This window comes from Callithrix jacchus, chromosome 20 (genome assembly GCF_049354715.1).
Source record: "Callithrix jacchus isolate 240 chromosome 20, calJac240_pri, whole genome shotgun sequence".
Classification (NCBI taxonomy): Eukaryota; Metazoa; Chordata; class Mammalia; order Primates; family Cebidae; genus Callithrix; species Callithrix jacchus.
In genome coordinates this window covers 319,051-335,494 of record NC_133521.1, presented here as the reverse complement: position 1 = coordinate 335,494, position 16,444 = coordinate 319,051, and the positions used below count along the sequence as shown (strand labels likewise).

General features: G+C 40.8%; 1 pseudogene; it reads left to right on the top strand.

Annotated features, from left to right (window-relative positions):
- The first annotated feature begins 9,541 nt into the window (after positions 1-9,541).
- LOC128930920 (ubiquitin-associated protein 2-like pseudogene) lies at positions 9,542-12,426 on the top strand (annotated as a pseudogene).
- The last annotated feature ends 4,018 nt before the right edge of the window (positions 12,427-16,444 follow it).

Below are 16,444 nucleotides of genomic sequence, written 5' to 3'. Positions count from 1 at the left end.
TAGACTTTAAAGCAACAAAAATCAAAAGAGACAAAGCAGGCCATTACATAATGGTAAAAGGATCGATACAACAAGAAGAGCTAACGATCCTAAACATATATGAACCCAATACAGGAGCATCCAGATACATAAGGCAAGTTCTTAATGAATTACAAAGAGACTTAGACTCCCACACAATAATAGTGGAAGACTTTAACACCCCACTGTCAATATTAGACAGATCAAACAGACAGAAAATCAACAAGGATATCCAGGGCTTGAACTCAGACCTGGAACAAGCACACCTGATAGACATTTACAGAACTCTCCACCCCAAATCCACAGAATATACATTCTTCTCAGCACCACATCACACCTACTCTAAAATTGACCAAATAATTGGAAGTAAAACACTCCTCAGCAAATGCAAAACAACTGAAATCATAACAAACAGTCTCTCAGACCATAGAGCAATCAAGTTAGAACTCAGAATTCAGAAACCAACCCAGAACCGCACAGCTTCATGGAAACTGAACAACTGGCTCTTGAATGTTGACTGGATAAACAATGAAATGAAGACAGAAATAAAGAAGTTCTTTGGAACCAATAAGAAAAAGACACAACATGCCAGAATCCTTGGGACACATTTAAAGCAGTCTCTAGAGGAAAATATATAGCAATAAGTGCCTATATGAGGAGAATGGAGAGATCCAAAATTGACACCCTTTCATCAAAATTGAAAGACCTAGAGAAGCAAGATAAAAAAAACTCAAAAACTAGCAGAAGACAAGAAATAACTAAGATCAGAGCAGAACTCAAGGAGATAGAGACACGAAAAACCCTTCAAAAAATCAATAAATCCAAGGGCGGGTTTTTTGAAAAGATCAACAAAATAGACAAACCACTAGCCAGATGGATAAAAAAGGAAAGAGAGAACAACCAAATGGATGCAATAAAAAATGATAATGAAGAAATAACCACAGATTCCACAGAAATTCAAACCATCATCAGAGAATATTACAAACAACTCTATGCACATAAACTAGTAAACCTGAAAAAAATGGTTAAATTCCTGGACACCTGTGTCCTCCCAAGGCTAAATCAGGAGGAAGCTGAAACTATGAATAGACCAATAACAAGGTCAGAAGTCGAGGCAGCAATTAAGAGCCTACCCCTCAAAAAAAACCCAGATCCAGATGGGTTCACAGCCGAATTCCACCAGAAACACAAAGAGAAGCTGGTACCATTCCTTCTGAAACTATTCCAAATAATCCAAAAAAGACGGAATCCTTCTCAAATCATTTTATGAGACCAACATCATCCTGATACCAAAACCTGGCAGAGACCCAACAAGAAAAGAAAACTTCCTGCCAATATCCATGATGAACATAGATGCAAAAATCTTCAATAAAATATTGGCAAGCCGATTGCAACAGCAAATCAAAAAACTTATCCATCATGATCAAGTAGAATTCATCCCGGGGATGCAAGGCTGATTCAACATATGCAAGTCTATAAACGTAATTCATCACATAAACAAAACCTAAACCTAAAACCACATGATTATCTTAATTGACGCAGAGAAGGCATTCGACAAAATTCAACAGCCCTTTATGATAAAAACCCTCAATAAACTCGGTATCGATGGAACATATCTCAAAGTAAAAGCTATTTAGGACAAACCAACAGCCAATATCATACTGAATGGGCAAAAACTGGAAGCATTCCCTTTGAAACCTGGCACTAGACAAGAATGCCCTCTTTCACCACTCCTATTCAATATAGTACTGGAAGTTCTAGCCATAGCAATCAGTCAAGAAAAATAAATAAAGGTTATTCAAATAGGAAAGGTGGAAGCCAAATTGTCTCTATTTGCAGACGACATGATAGTATATCTAGAAGACCCCATCGCCTCAGCCCAAAAACTCCTGAAACTGATAAGCAAATTCAGCAAAGTCTCAGGATATAAAATCAATGTGCAAAAATCACAAGCATTTTTCTACACCAATAACAGACTTAAAGAAAGCCAAATCAAGAACGAACTGCCATTCACAATTGCTACAAAAAGAATAAAATACCTAGAAATACAACTCACAAGGAACGTAAGGGACCTCTTCAAGGAAAACTACAAACCACTGCTCAACAAACTAAGAGAGAATACAAACAGATGGAGAAACAGTCCATGTTCATGGTTAGGAAGAATTAATATCGTAAAAATGGCCATACTGTCCAAAGTAATTTACAGAATCAACGCTATCCCCATCAAGCTACCATTGACTTTCTTCACAGAACTGGAAAAAACCACCATGAACTTCAGTTGGAACCAAAAGACAGCCCGCATAGCCAAGTCAATTCTAAGCAAAAAGAACACAGCGGGGGGCATCACACTACCGGATTTCAAACTATACTACAAGGCTACAGTAATCAAAACAGCATGGTACTGGTACCAAAACAGAGATATAGACCAATGGAACAGAACAGAGGCATCGGAGGCAACACAACATATCTACAACCATACAATCTTTGATAAACCTGCAAAAACAAGCAATGGCGCAAGGATTCCCTGTTTAACAAATGGTGTCGGGAAAACTGGCTAGCCATGTGCAGAATGCAGAAACTGGACCCCTTCCTGACACCTTACACCAAAATTAACTCCAGATGGATTAAAGACTTAAACATAAGACCTGGCACCATAAAAACCCTAGAAGAAAATCTAGCCAAAACCATTCAGGACATAGGAGTAGGCAAGGACTTCATGAACAAAACACCAAAAGCATTGGCAACAAAAGCCAAAATAGACAAATGGGACCTAATGAAACTCCACAGCTTCTGCACGGCAAAAGAAACAGTCACTAGAGTGGATCAGCAACCAACAGAATGGGAAAAAATTTTTGCAGTTTACCCATCTGAGAAAGGGCTGATATCCAGAATTTACAAAGAACTCAAACGGATTTACAGGAAAAAACAAACAAGCCCATTCAAAAATGGGCAAAGGATATGAACAGACACTTTACGAAAGAAGACATATATGAGGCCAACAATCATATGAAAAAATGCTCATCATCACTGGTCATTAGAGAGATGCAAATCAAAACCACATTGAGATACCATCTCACGTCAGTTAGAATGGCGATCATTAAAAAATCTGGAGACAACAGATGCTGGAGAGGATGTGGAGAAAAAGGAACACTTTTACACTGTTGGTGGGAGTGTAAATTAGTTCAACCATTGTGGAAGACTGTGTGGCGATTCCTCAAGGCCTTAGAAATAGAAATTCCATTTGACCCAGCAATCCCATTACTGGGTATATATCCATAGGACTATAAACTGTTCTACTATAAGGACACATGCACAGCAATGTTCATTTCAGCACTGTTTACAATAGCAAAGACCTGGAATCAACCAAAATGCCCATTGAAGATAGACTGGATTGGGAAAATGTGGCACATATACATCATGGAATATTATGCAGCAATCAGAAATGATGAGTTTGTGTCGTTTGTAGGGACATGGATGAACCTGGAGAACGTCATTCTCAGCAAATTGACACAAGAACAGAAAATGAAATACTGCATATTCTCACTCATAGGCGGGTGATGAAAAATGAGAACACATGGACACAGGGAGGGGAGTACTAAACACTGGGGTCTTTTGGGGGGAAAGGGGGATGGCCAGCATGCGGGGGAGCTGGGGAGGGATAGCCTGGGGAGAAATGCCAAATGTGGGTGAAGTGGAGAAAGGAAGCAAAACACACTTCTATGTGTGTACCTATGCAACTGTCTTGCATGTTCTGCACAAAACCTAAAATGCAATAAAAAATTTTTAAAAAATAAATAAATAAAACAGCTGACACATATTGAGGGGAAAGAGCAGAAGCAGAAAAGGACAAGGGAGTAATCACATTCCTTCATTTATAAGAGAGGAGCCCTCATCACCCAATCACCCCTTATTAGGCCTCACTAAATTATTCTACTAAATACTTGAAACATTAATTTCTTTACCATATGTCAAATTGCAAAGATTACTCTTAATATTTTTCAGTTTGTGTCAAGTCTACAACAAGTTGTTGTGCAGAAAAAAAGTCACCCAATAGACTTTTTGGATGGCAGTGTGGGTTAACTGTTGCTTTTCCCAATGGCAATAATAAAAAGAGTATTAATAATCATTAAAAAATGGTCTGAGACCTTGAGCCAGAGCTGGTGACTCTACTGGCCTGTCTTCTCATCCCTGCCTTCCCCAACACACACTTTCAGAGTCACAAGGCAGCTGAGGAGAGGAGAGCCCAGGCTTCAAACTCAGCACAGAAGACAGGCCTCTCTGCAATTAGAAGGGAACACTGAATCTGGGAAGTGACCTCAGAGGAGGAAGAATGCAGGTTGGGGGTTAGGGCTCAGATATAAGAAGACTTGGAAGCTCAGGACCAGGAGAAAGAAAAAGCTGTGTGATCCTGGCGACCTAGGTCTCCCTTGGTGACCCTGTGCTCACCAGGGACTAGCAGAGACAGAGGGGGTCTGTGACTTGAAGGGGAAGATGAGTGCAGCCACATATCCCTGGCTCTCATGTAATGTGTGGTCTTCACTAAAATGAGATAGTAATTTGGGGGAAAGAGCAGAAATATCTCACTTTCTTGTGTCTTTTGTTTGTTTTTTGTGTTTTTGTTTGTTTGTTTGTTTGACAAAGGTCTCATTCTGTCACCTAGGCTGGGGTGCAATCATGCAGTCTTTGCAAACTGCGACCTCTATTTCTGGGGCTCAAGTGATTCCCCTTCCTCAACCTCCTGAGTAGCTGGGATTATAGGCACTTGCCACTGCACCCAGTTAATTTTTGTACTTTTAGTAGAGATGGGTTCTCACCATGTTGACCAGGCTGGTCTCAAACTCTTGAGCTCAGGTTTTCCACCTGCGTTGGCCTCCCAAAGTGCTGGGATACAGGCATGAGCCACTACACCTGGCCTCCAAATGAGACGTTTTGATCTGAATTTTTTCCTCCTCCAGTGGTCAGCATAGAACATTTTTTCAACATGTTAGTTACTTCCTAATTACAGGATTGTGACATCAAAGAAAAAGGTGTATGTGAAGCTCTAGTCGTCATATTATACACTGTGAGGTGACTTCTCAGTCATGATCTTACCTAAGAAAGAATTCTGCAAAAAAAGAGAAGAGAAAGAGAAGTCAAAAATGGTGCCATCAGCCCAGGTGATTAGTCATTCTCGGTTGATTGCTCTGTTTCCTTACTGCAGATGTGTTTAGCACTCACTAACCTCTGACTCTGCAGTCTTCTATCTGACACATGGGTTTGCACTCACTCATGATCCTGTTCGGTCTCCTTCCAAATCTATGTAACTGTCATTTTATAAAATGCCGCTTGTGAAAATGCTCTGGATGGGAGATTTTCCTGGGCAGATCTTCACCCCAGGCCTGGGTTCAGGACAGGGAGTGGGCTCTACTGTCAGTGTGGTTGAGCTGCAGGATTGTTTAGAATGGAAACAAATGGATGTACCTCTGCTTTCCTTGGACCAAAATTAAAGAAACTGCACACATAATAGTGTATTAATATCCAGGAAGAGCTGTGGAATCTTAGGCAAAGAATACTGACAACATAAAACCTGCTAAGCTAGACTTCATTACTCATTTGAAGCTAAATCAAGTGAATCAGTGTTGTTTGAGCCTCTAAATAGAATCCAGAAAATTCTAAAATCACAAATGAAAGCCAATTCCATCTTTAAATTAAATTTGTAGTAAGTGGTACCCTTGTTTGGAAAACAAACTCTTCTGGAAACTGACTAATACCAAAGCCATGCAGGAGGTGAGAAATAATTACTTACTCATGGGCTGAAATTACAGAGAGAATATAATATCAAGAATATAAGCCCATCCCTAGCTAATCTTAATTTAAAGTAATCTAATTCTCAGTGCTCATTATTGTAGCTTTGTGATATATTAAGCCATAAAACCTGTTTTGAAAAAAGTTCTTGAATATAATTTGGCAATTAATCTGCTAGCTATTTTATCTTCCCTACAGGAGTCAGGAATAACATTTCCAATATTAGGAGATGTATTTGCAGAGTACTTTCATTCATATAAAAGCACAAGAATGAAGCTAGTTTAATTATCTTATTATTTTATAAAATAATAAATTTAGGCCTCTTCGATTTGTTGATCTAGTAAGATCATATTTTATACTTGACACAGATTATAACTAGATGATAACAGAAAACATTTGGCCTTTGTCCATTATGACAAGACTATTTCTTCATGAAATTAAGGGTGAAGCATTCAAAGAAAGGTAACTTAATAACCTTAGTTTTTCACATTAAAAAATATTACAAACTTCAGCAGTTTTCAGAATTTAATAGTTTGTTACATTTCTTCAGAGTTTAAGAATATTCTAACACCATTGCCAGGATTAATATTCATCTATTTAAATTAGTTCAGTAAATAATTGTTTTTGCTTTCAGATTCCCTATTTAAAATTGATTTTTGTTTTAATATGTTTAATAATTCTAACACAAAAATAACTTCATTTGATGTTTTTATTTATTTAAAAAAGTAATTATTCTCATAATTAGTGGTTAGATTTAATTTAATTAGATTTAAATGAGAAATTGCCACAATGAAAACTTTTGAAAAGTACAACCATACAGCTGGGTGTGGTGGCTCATGTCTGTAATCTCAGCACTTTGGGAGGCCAAGGAGAGTGGATAACCTGAGGTCAGGAGTTCGAGACCAGCCTGACCAATATGCTGAAACCCCATCTCTATTAAAAATTCAAAAATTAGCCTGCTGTGGTGTCAGGCACCTGTAGTCCCAGCTACTTGGGGGGTTGAGACAAGAGAATTGCTTGAATCTGAGGGGCAGAGGTTGCAGTGAGTTTAGATTATGCCAACTGCACTCCAGCCTGGGCAGCAGCAAGACTCCGTTTAAAAAAAAAATTACAACCACATCTTACAACTGAAAAGATACACAAAATTAAAAATATGTGAAATATTAAAGTATATCTATGTCTATAAGATTGAGATACACAGTGGTTAAGCACGTTGTCTACTCCTGAAATTTTCTTTTTACAATGAGGTGACTTTAGAAGTTGTATTAGTTTGTTTTCATGCTGCTGATAAAGAAATACCTGATACACCCATCAAATTTCATGAGACTTATTCACTATCACGAGAATAGCACAAGAAAGACTGGTGTTCATGATTCAATAACCTTCTTTTGGGTTTCTTTCACAACATGTGAGATTTCGGGGAGGTACAATCCAAGTTGATATTTGGGTGTGGACAGAACTGAATCATATCACTCAGCCCCTGGCCCCTCCATATCTCATGTTCTTACATCTCAAAACCAATCATGCCTTCCCAACAGTCCCCCAAAGTCTTAACTCATTTCAGCATTAACCCAAAATTCCACAGCTCAAAGTCTCATCTGAGACAAGGCCAGTTTCTTCTGCCTATGAGCCTGTAAAATCAAAAGCAAGCTAATTACTTTCTAGATACAATGGAAATACAGGTATTGGGTAAATACGGCCATTCCAAATGGGAAAATTTGGCCAAAACAAAAGTTACAGGGCCCATTCAAGTCCAAAATCCAGTGAGACAATCAAATTTTAAAGCTCCACAATAAAGTTTTTACTCCAGGTGTCACACTTAGGTCACCCTGATTCAAAAGTTGGGTTTCCATGGTCTTGGGAAGCTCCAACTCTGTGGCTTTTCAGAGTACAGTCTTTCTCCTGGCTGCTTTCATGGGTTTATGTTGAGTGGCTGCAGATTTTCCAGGTGCTTGGTGCAAGCTGTTGGTGGATCTAGCATTCTGGGGCCCAGAGGATGGTGGCTCTCTTCTCACAGCTCCACTGGGCAGTGCCATAGTAGGGACTCTGTGAGGGGGCTTCAACCCCACATTTCCCTTCTGCACTTCCCTTGTAGAGGGCCTGCCCCTGCAACAAATTTTGCCTGAGCATCCAGGCTGTCCACACATCTTCTGAAATTCAGGCAGAGGTTCCCATACCCCAATTCTTGATTTCTGTGCACCTGCATGCTCGACACCAAGTGGTAGCTGCCAAGGCGTGGCCCTTCCACTCTCAGAAGCCACAACCTGAGGTCTACATTGGCCTCTGTCTGCAATGGGTGGGTCAACTGGGACAAAGAGCACCAAATCCCTAGGCTGCGCACCACATGGGACCTTGAGCCTTGCCAACAAAATTACATTTTTCTCCTGGGCCTCTGGGACTGTGAAGGGAGGGGCTGTTGTGAAGGTCTGTGAAATGGCCTGGAGACCCTTTTATCCCATAATATTGTGGATTAGCTTTGGCTTCTTTCTGCTTATATAAATTTATGCAGCTGGCTTGAAATTCCCCATAAAAATGGGGTTTTATTTTCCTTTTTTTTTTTTTTTTTTTTAAAGACAGAGTCTCGCTTTTGTTGCCAGGCTGGAGTGCAATGGCGCAATCTCAGCTCACAACATTTACCTCCCAGGTTCAAGCGATTCTCCTGCCTCAGCCTCCCAAGTAGCTGGGATTACAGGAGCCCACCACCACACCGGGCTAATTTTGTATTTTGTGTACAGATGGGTTTCTCCGTGTTTCCCAGGCTGGTCCTGAACTCCCGACCTCAGGTGATCTGCCTGCCTTGGCCTCCAAAGGTTCTGGGATGACAGGTGTGAGCCACCACACCTGTCTGGAATTTTTCTTTCTACCGCATTCTCAGGCTGCAAATTTTCTGAACTTTTATGCTTTGCTTCCTTTTTAAAACAGAATGCTTCTAACAGGACCCTAGTCATGGTTTAAATGCTTCGTTGCTTTGAAATTATTTCCACCGTAAATAACTTCTCTCTATATCAAAGTTTCACAGATCTCTAGGGCAGGAGCAAAATGCCACCAGTTTCTCTGGTAAAACATAACAAGAGTTACCTTTGTTCCAGTTCCCAACAAGTCTCCCATCTCTATCTGAGACTGCCTCAGCCTGAACCTGATTGTTCATATCACTGTCAGCATCACTTATACAGGACAGAGATACCTATAAATTCCTACGTTTACTTACACTATAGGGGTAAGGGTGAAAGAAAAATTTATGCTTCCCTCCTTATGTTGAGAGAGTGCAGGAAGTGTTTCCAAAGTACATTTCTCTCAGCTCTGGCTTCTCAGATAATGTTATCAAGGTTTTTTCTGGGCCTGGGCTTCACCTGTTGACTGCCGTCAGCCTAATACAGAGAACTTGTTTCTCTCTTTGATTTTAACTTTCTTTCTTTCCTTAATTTCCCACCTCAGAACCTTGTCAAAAACTAACCCCTGAGGAAATCTCTGCCCAACAGAAGCTACGTACAGTGATTCAGATCCACTGGTCCAGGTAGCTTACATCCTGGAGCCAAAATATGGTACAGCAGCCACCAGATCCCACCCTGAGGCTGGTGACCTGGTAGCTATGGGAGCAGAAAATGAAGGCTCAGTACAATTTCCTAAAGATGAAAAAAAATATTGGGGGGGAAGGCGCAAGAGAGAGCGCTAGAGGAAAAAGGAGGGAGGGGGTGGGGAAGAGGGAATCTTATATTACATGACAGGGGCCACGCGGCCTGGGGTGTCAGTGTGGAGGAGACTGAGTATTCTGCCTTGTAAATACTGTTATTTGTATATACTGTAAATGATTATGTCGGTGGGCACTAACTGAACCTGGGGAAACTGGGAACAACCTCAAAACCAAAACCAGCCACAGCACAAGCAGTGGCCATAGGCCACTGCAGAAGAAATTCAACTTGCACAGTTGATTTCAGACCATAATGATGCGACTTTGAAGAAAAGGTGAAAAGATTGATATTACGGGCAAGAACCAGGATGAATGTGTAATTGCTTTGCACAACTGCAAAGGAGATGTCAACAGAGCCATCAATGTTCTTCTGGAAGGAAACCCAGACACGCATTCCTGGGAGATGGTCGGGAAGAAGAAGGGAGTCTCAGGCCAGAAGGACGGCAGCCAGATGGAATACAATGAGGAAGGCAAAGAAAATCGAGACCGGAACAGAGACTATAGTCAGCTACGTGGTGGGCCACCAAGATGGGGGAGAGGTGCCAGCCATGGATGAGAGTGTATGCATGGGGCGTTATCAAAACCAGCTGTGGTTTGAGGTCAGGAAAATGGATTGGATGGCACCAACAGTGGAGGGCCTTCTGGAAGAGGAACGGAAACAGGAAGAAGGGGCCGTGGCCAAGGCAGAGGTGGCTCTGGTAGGCGAGGAGAAAGTTTTTCTGCTCAAGGAATGGGAACTTTTAACCCAGCTGATTATGCAGAGCCAGCCAATACTCATGATAACTATGGCAATAGTAGCAGCAATACATAGAACAACACTGGCCACTTTGAACCAGATGATGAGACGAGACTTGATTTCATTGGGGTTGAGGGGTCAAATTATCCCCGAAAATTTCAGACTGCTCCTGGTGCATGGAGGACTGCAACAGAGGAATGGGGGACTGAAGATTGGAATGAAGATCTTTCTGAGACCAAGATCTTCACTGCCTCTAATGTGTCTTCAGTGCCTCTGCCTGTGGAGAATGTGACAATCACTGCTGGTCAGAGAATTGACCTTGCTGTTCTTCTCGGGAAGACACCATCTACAATGGAGAATGATTCATCTAATCTGGATCCATCTCAGGCTCCTTCTCTGGCCCAGCCTCTGGTGTTCAGCAACTCAAAGCAGACTCCACAACACAGCCGGCTTCAGGGAACACATTTTCTCATCACAGTATGGTGAGCCTGCTGGGGAAAGGATTTGGTGATGGTGAATGAAGCTAAAGGCAGCAGTACTACGGGCTCCCAGTTCTTGGAGCAATTCAAGACTGCTCAAGCCCTGGCTCAGTTGGCAGTTCAGCATTCTTAGACTGGAAGCACCACCACCTCCTCTTGGGACATGGGCTTGATGACACAATCCCCATCATTGGTGTAGTATGATTTGAAGAACCCAAATGATTCAACAGTGCACAGCCCCTTTATAAAGCACCAGGCTTTTACCCCATCTTCAACCATGATGGAGGTGTTCCTTCAGGAGAAGTCACCTGCAGTGGCTACCTCCACAGCTGCACCTCCACCTCAGTCTTCTCCTCTGCCAAGGAAATCCACATCGGCTCCATCGATGTCACCTAGATCTTCAGACAACCAGTCCTCTAGCCCTAGCCAGCTCAGAAAAAGCTGAAACAGCAGGAGAAAAAAGCCTCCTTGACTTCTAAGATTCCTGCTCTGGCTGTGGAGATGCCTGGCTCAGCAGCTATCTCAGGGCTAAACCTGCAGTTTGGGGCATTGCAGTTTGGGTCAGAGCCAGTCCTTTCTGATTATGAGTCCACCCCTACCACGAGCGCCTCTTCAAGCCAGCTCCAGTAGCCTATATACCAGCACGGCCAGCGAATCTTCATCTACAATTTGATCTAACCAGAGTCAGGAGTCGTTATCAGAGTGGCCCAATTCAGTCGACAACCTATACCTCCCAAAATAATGCTCAGGGCCCTCTTTATGAACAGAGATCCACACAGACTCGGTGGTACCCCAGCTCCATCTTTTCATCACCCCAAAAGGACCTGACTCAGGCAAAGAATGGCTTCAGTTCTGTGCAGGCCACACAATTACGGACCACTCAATCTGTTGAAGGTGCTACAAGCTCTGCAGTAAAATCTGATTTACCCTCCACTTCTAGCATCCCCGCTCTCAATGAAATGGTATCTGCATCTTCCTTAGTGACAACAACCAATCTGCACTCATCCTCCTTGGGTGGCTTGAGCCACAGTGAGGAGATTCGAAATACTAACACCACACAACACAGCAGCACATTATCTACGCAGCAGAATACCCTTTCGTCATCAACATCTTCTGGGCACACTTCAACATCCACTCTTTTGCACACAAGCATGGAGAGTGAAACGAATCTCTATTCTTCCTCCAGCACTTTTTCCACCACATCCAGCACAGTCTCTGCACCTCCCCCAGTGGTCAGTGTCTCCTCCACTCTCAATAGTGGCAGTAGTCTGGGTCTCAGCCTAGGCTGCAACTCCCCTGTCACAGCCTCGACTCGAAGTTCAGTTGCCACGACTTCAGGAAAAGCTCCTCCCAGCCTCCCTCCTGGGGTCCCACCGTTGTTGCCTAATCCGTGTATTGTGGCTCCAGGGCTGTTACATGCCTATCCGCCACAAGTATATGGTTATGATGACTTGCAGATGCTTCAAACAAGATTTCCATTGTATTACTACAGCATCCTATTTCCCACACTCACTACTCCGCTGACTGGGGGGGATGGTAGCCTGGCCGGCAACCCTTATTCTGGTGACCTCACAAAGTTCGGCCTTTGGGATGCCTCCTCCCCAGCCCCGGCCACAACCTTGGCCCAACCCCAACAGAACCAGACGCAGAATCACCACACCACGCAGCAGACATTCCTGAAGTGTGGCTTTTCAAAAAATTGTAATTCTTCCTATCAATAAGCATGTAATGTTTTTCCATTCGCTTATGTCAGCTCTGATTTCCTTGGATAGTGGTTTATAGTTCTCCTTGTGGAGACCTTTCACTTCCCCTGTTAGATACATTCCTTGGTATTTCATTCTTTTTGTGGCAATTGTGAATGAGAGGTCATTCATGATTTTGCCCTTGGCTTAACGGTTTTTGGTGTATAAAAATGTTAGGGCTAGTGATTTTTGCATATTTATTTTGTATTTTGAGACTTTGACAAAGATGTTTATCAGCTTAGGAAGCTTTGGGGCTGAGCCGATATGGGTTTCCTAGATATGAAATTATGTCACCTGCTATCAACTGTAGTTGAACTTCCTCTCTTCTGATTTGAATGTCTTTTATTTCTTTCTCTTACCTGATTGCTCTGGCCAGTACTTCCAATACTGGCTTAAATAGGAGTGGTGAGAGAGGGCATCCTTGTCTTATGCTGATTTTAGAGGAAAATCTTTTCAACTTTTGCCTTTTCAGCATGATGTTGTCTGTGGTTTCGTCATATATGGTTCTTATTATCTTGAGGGATGTTTTTTCAATTCCTAGTTTATTGAGAGTTTTTAACCTGAATGCATGTTGAATTATGTTGAAAGATTTTTCTGCATCTATTCACAGAAGTCATGTGGTTTTGATCTTTAGTTCTGTTTATATGATGAATCATATTGATTTGTATATGTTAAATTAACCTCACATCCCATGGATGAAGCCTACTTAACTGTGATGAATAATCATTTTGATGTGCTGCTGGATGAAGTTTGCCACTATTTTGTTAAAAATGTTTGCATCAATGTTCATCAAGAATATTGGCCTGAAGTTTTCTTTATCTCTTGTGTCTCTGCAAGGTTTTGGTACCAGGATGATGTGGTCTTATAAAAAGCATTAGGGAGAAAATCCTCTGTTTTAATTTTTTGAAATAGGTTTAGTAGGAATTGTACCAGTTATTCTTTGTAAATCTGATAGTATTCAGCTGTTAATCGTTGGTTCTGGGCTTTTTGCGGTTGGTAGGACATTTGTTACTGCCTCAATTTTAGAGCCTGTTATTTGTGTTTTCAGGGATTCAATTTATTCATGGTTTAGTCTTGGAGGATGTATGTATTCAGAAATTTACCCATTTCTACTAGATTTTTTAGCTTACGGGCATAGAGTTGTTTATAGTATTTTCTGATGGTTATTTTTATTTCTGTGAATTCAGTGGTCACATTTACTATTTCTGATTGTGTTTATTTAAATTTTTTATCTTTTCTTCCTTATTAGTATATCTGGTTGTCTTTCCATATAATTAGTTTCTAAGAAAAAACCAGCTTCTGAATTTGTTGATCTTTTGAATTATTGGTTATATTTCTATCTCCTTCAGTTCAGCTCTGATTTCGGTGAATTCTTTTCTTCTACTAGCTGTAGAATTTCTTTGCTCTTATTTCTGTCGTTATTTTAGTTGTGATGTTAAGTTGTCAACTTGACTTTCTGGCTTTTGAATGTGGGCATTTAGTGCTATAAATTTTTCTCCTAGCACTGCTTTAGCTGTGTCCTAGAGCTTCTGGTATGTTTTGTCTTTGTTTTCACTGGTTTCAAAGAATTTCTTAATACTTGCATTAATTTCATTATTAACCTAACAGTCATTCAGGAGCTGGTTATTCAGTTTCTGCTTAATTTTATGGTTTTTAGTAAATTTCTTTATTTTCTGCTCTAATTTGTGCTGTTGTCTGAGACACTGTTTATTATGATTTTAGTTCTGAAGAATGTTTCACTTCAGACTATGTGACAGATTTCAGAAGTAGTGCCATGTGGTGATGAGAAGAATGTACATTCTGCTGTTTTTGGGTGGAGAGTTCTGTAAATATTCATCACATCCATTTGATCCAAAGCTAGGTTCATATCCTGAATATCTTTGTTAATTTTCTGTCTCAATAATCTGTCTAATATTGTCAGTGGGGTGTTAAAGTCTGCCACTCTTATTGTGTAGCGGTGATCTAGGTCTCTTTAAAGATCTCCATAAATTTATTACATGAACCTGGGTACTCTTGTGTTGGGTGCACATATATTTAGAATAGTAAGGTCTTGTTGAATTGAATCCTTTGCCATTATCTGATTACTCTGTTTGTCTTTTTTGTTTGTTTGCTTGTTTGTTTTGTTTATTTTTGTGTTGGTTTAAAGTCTATTTTGGGGGCTTGGCACAGTGGCTCACACCTGAAATCCCAGCATTTTGGGAGGCTGAGGCAGGTGGATCATGAGGTCAAAAGATCGAGACCATCCTGGTCAACATGGTGAAACCCCGTCTCTACTAAAAATAAAAAAATTAGCTGGGCATGGTGTCATGTGCCTGTAATCCCAGCTACTCAGGAGGCTGAGGCAGGAGAATTGCCTGAACCCAGGAGGCAGAGGTTGCAGTAAGCCAAGATCACACCATTGCACTCCAGCCTGTGTAACAAGAGTGAAACTCAGTCTAAAAAAAAAAGTCTAGTTTGTTGGAAACTAGGATTGCAACCCTTACTTTTTCTGTTTTTCATTTGTTTGGTAAAGTTTTCTCCATCCCTCTATTTTGAGCCTATATGTGTCACTTCATGTGAGATGGGTGTCTTGAAGACAGCATACCAATGGGTCTTGGTTTTTTATTTACTTGCCACTCTGTGTGCATTAATTGTGGCATTTAGTCCACTTACATTATTGTTATATGTAGATTTGATTTTGTTATCTTATGCTAGCTGGTTACTTTGCAAACTTGTTCATGTAGCTAATTGATAGTGTCAATGGTCCGTGTACTTCAGTGTGTTTTTGTAGTGGCTGGTAATAAGTTTTCATTTCAACTTTGGAGAATCTGATAATTATATGTCTTTGGTATGATCTTTTCATGGAGTATCTTACTAGAGTTCTCTGCATTTTATGGATGTTAATGTTGGCCTGTATAACAAGGTTAGAAAGTTCTCATGGATGATTTACTTAAATATCTTTTCCAAATTGGTTTTGTGATGCAGTTTTGCTTTTGTTTCCCAGGCTGGAGTGCAACGGCATGATCTCATGTCATCACACCCTCTGTGTCTCATGGTCAAGCAATTCTCCTGCCTCAGCCTCTCGAGTAGCTGAGATTACGGGCATGCACCACCATGCCCAGCTAATTTTGTATTGTTAGTAAAAATGGGGTTTCTCCACGTTGGTCAGGTTGGTCTCAAACTCCCAAACTCAGGTGATCTGCCCACCTCAGCTTCCCAAAGTACTGGGATTACAGGCATGAGCCACTATGCCAAGCCTCTCACTAACTCTTTAAGGTATACTAATCAGTTATAGATTTGGTCTTTTTACATAATCCCATATTTCTCAAAGATTTTGCTTATTTCTTTTATTCTTTTTTTCTATTGTTGTCTGCCTGTCTTATTTCAGAAACACAGTCATCAAGCTCTGATATTCTTTCCTCTGCTTGGTCTATTCTGCTATTAATACTTGTGATTGCATTATGAAATTATTGCATTGTGTTTTTCAGCACTATCAGGTTGGTTAAGTTCTTTTCTATTCTGGCTAATTTGTTTATCAGCTCCTGAAATATCATATATATTGTAATCTTTAACTGTCTTGCATCGAGTTAGAACATGTTCCTTTAAGTCAGTGAAGTTAACTTTTATCCACATACAGGAATCTACTTCTGTTATTTCAGTCATCTCAAATAAGTCATCTCAGCCTTATTCTGAAAGCTTGCTGGAAATGTGGTCATTTTGGAGAAAGAGGGCACTGTGATTTTTGAGTTTTAGTATACTTGAACTAACTATTTCTCACATGTGTGTGCTTATCTACCTTTAATCTTTGAGGTTGTTGACCTTTGAGTTGTTTTTTTGTTTGTTTCCCTTTTTTGTTTATTTGTTTGTTTGGCTATTTTGTGTAGGGCTATTACAGTGTGTAGGGCTTCTACTCCAGTCTCCAGTCACCTCAAATTTCCCAGTAACTGGAAGTATCACCAGTGAAGTCTGTAAAACAAGAAATATAGGAGCCCACCACTTTGGGAGCTCCATCCCAGGA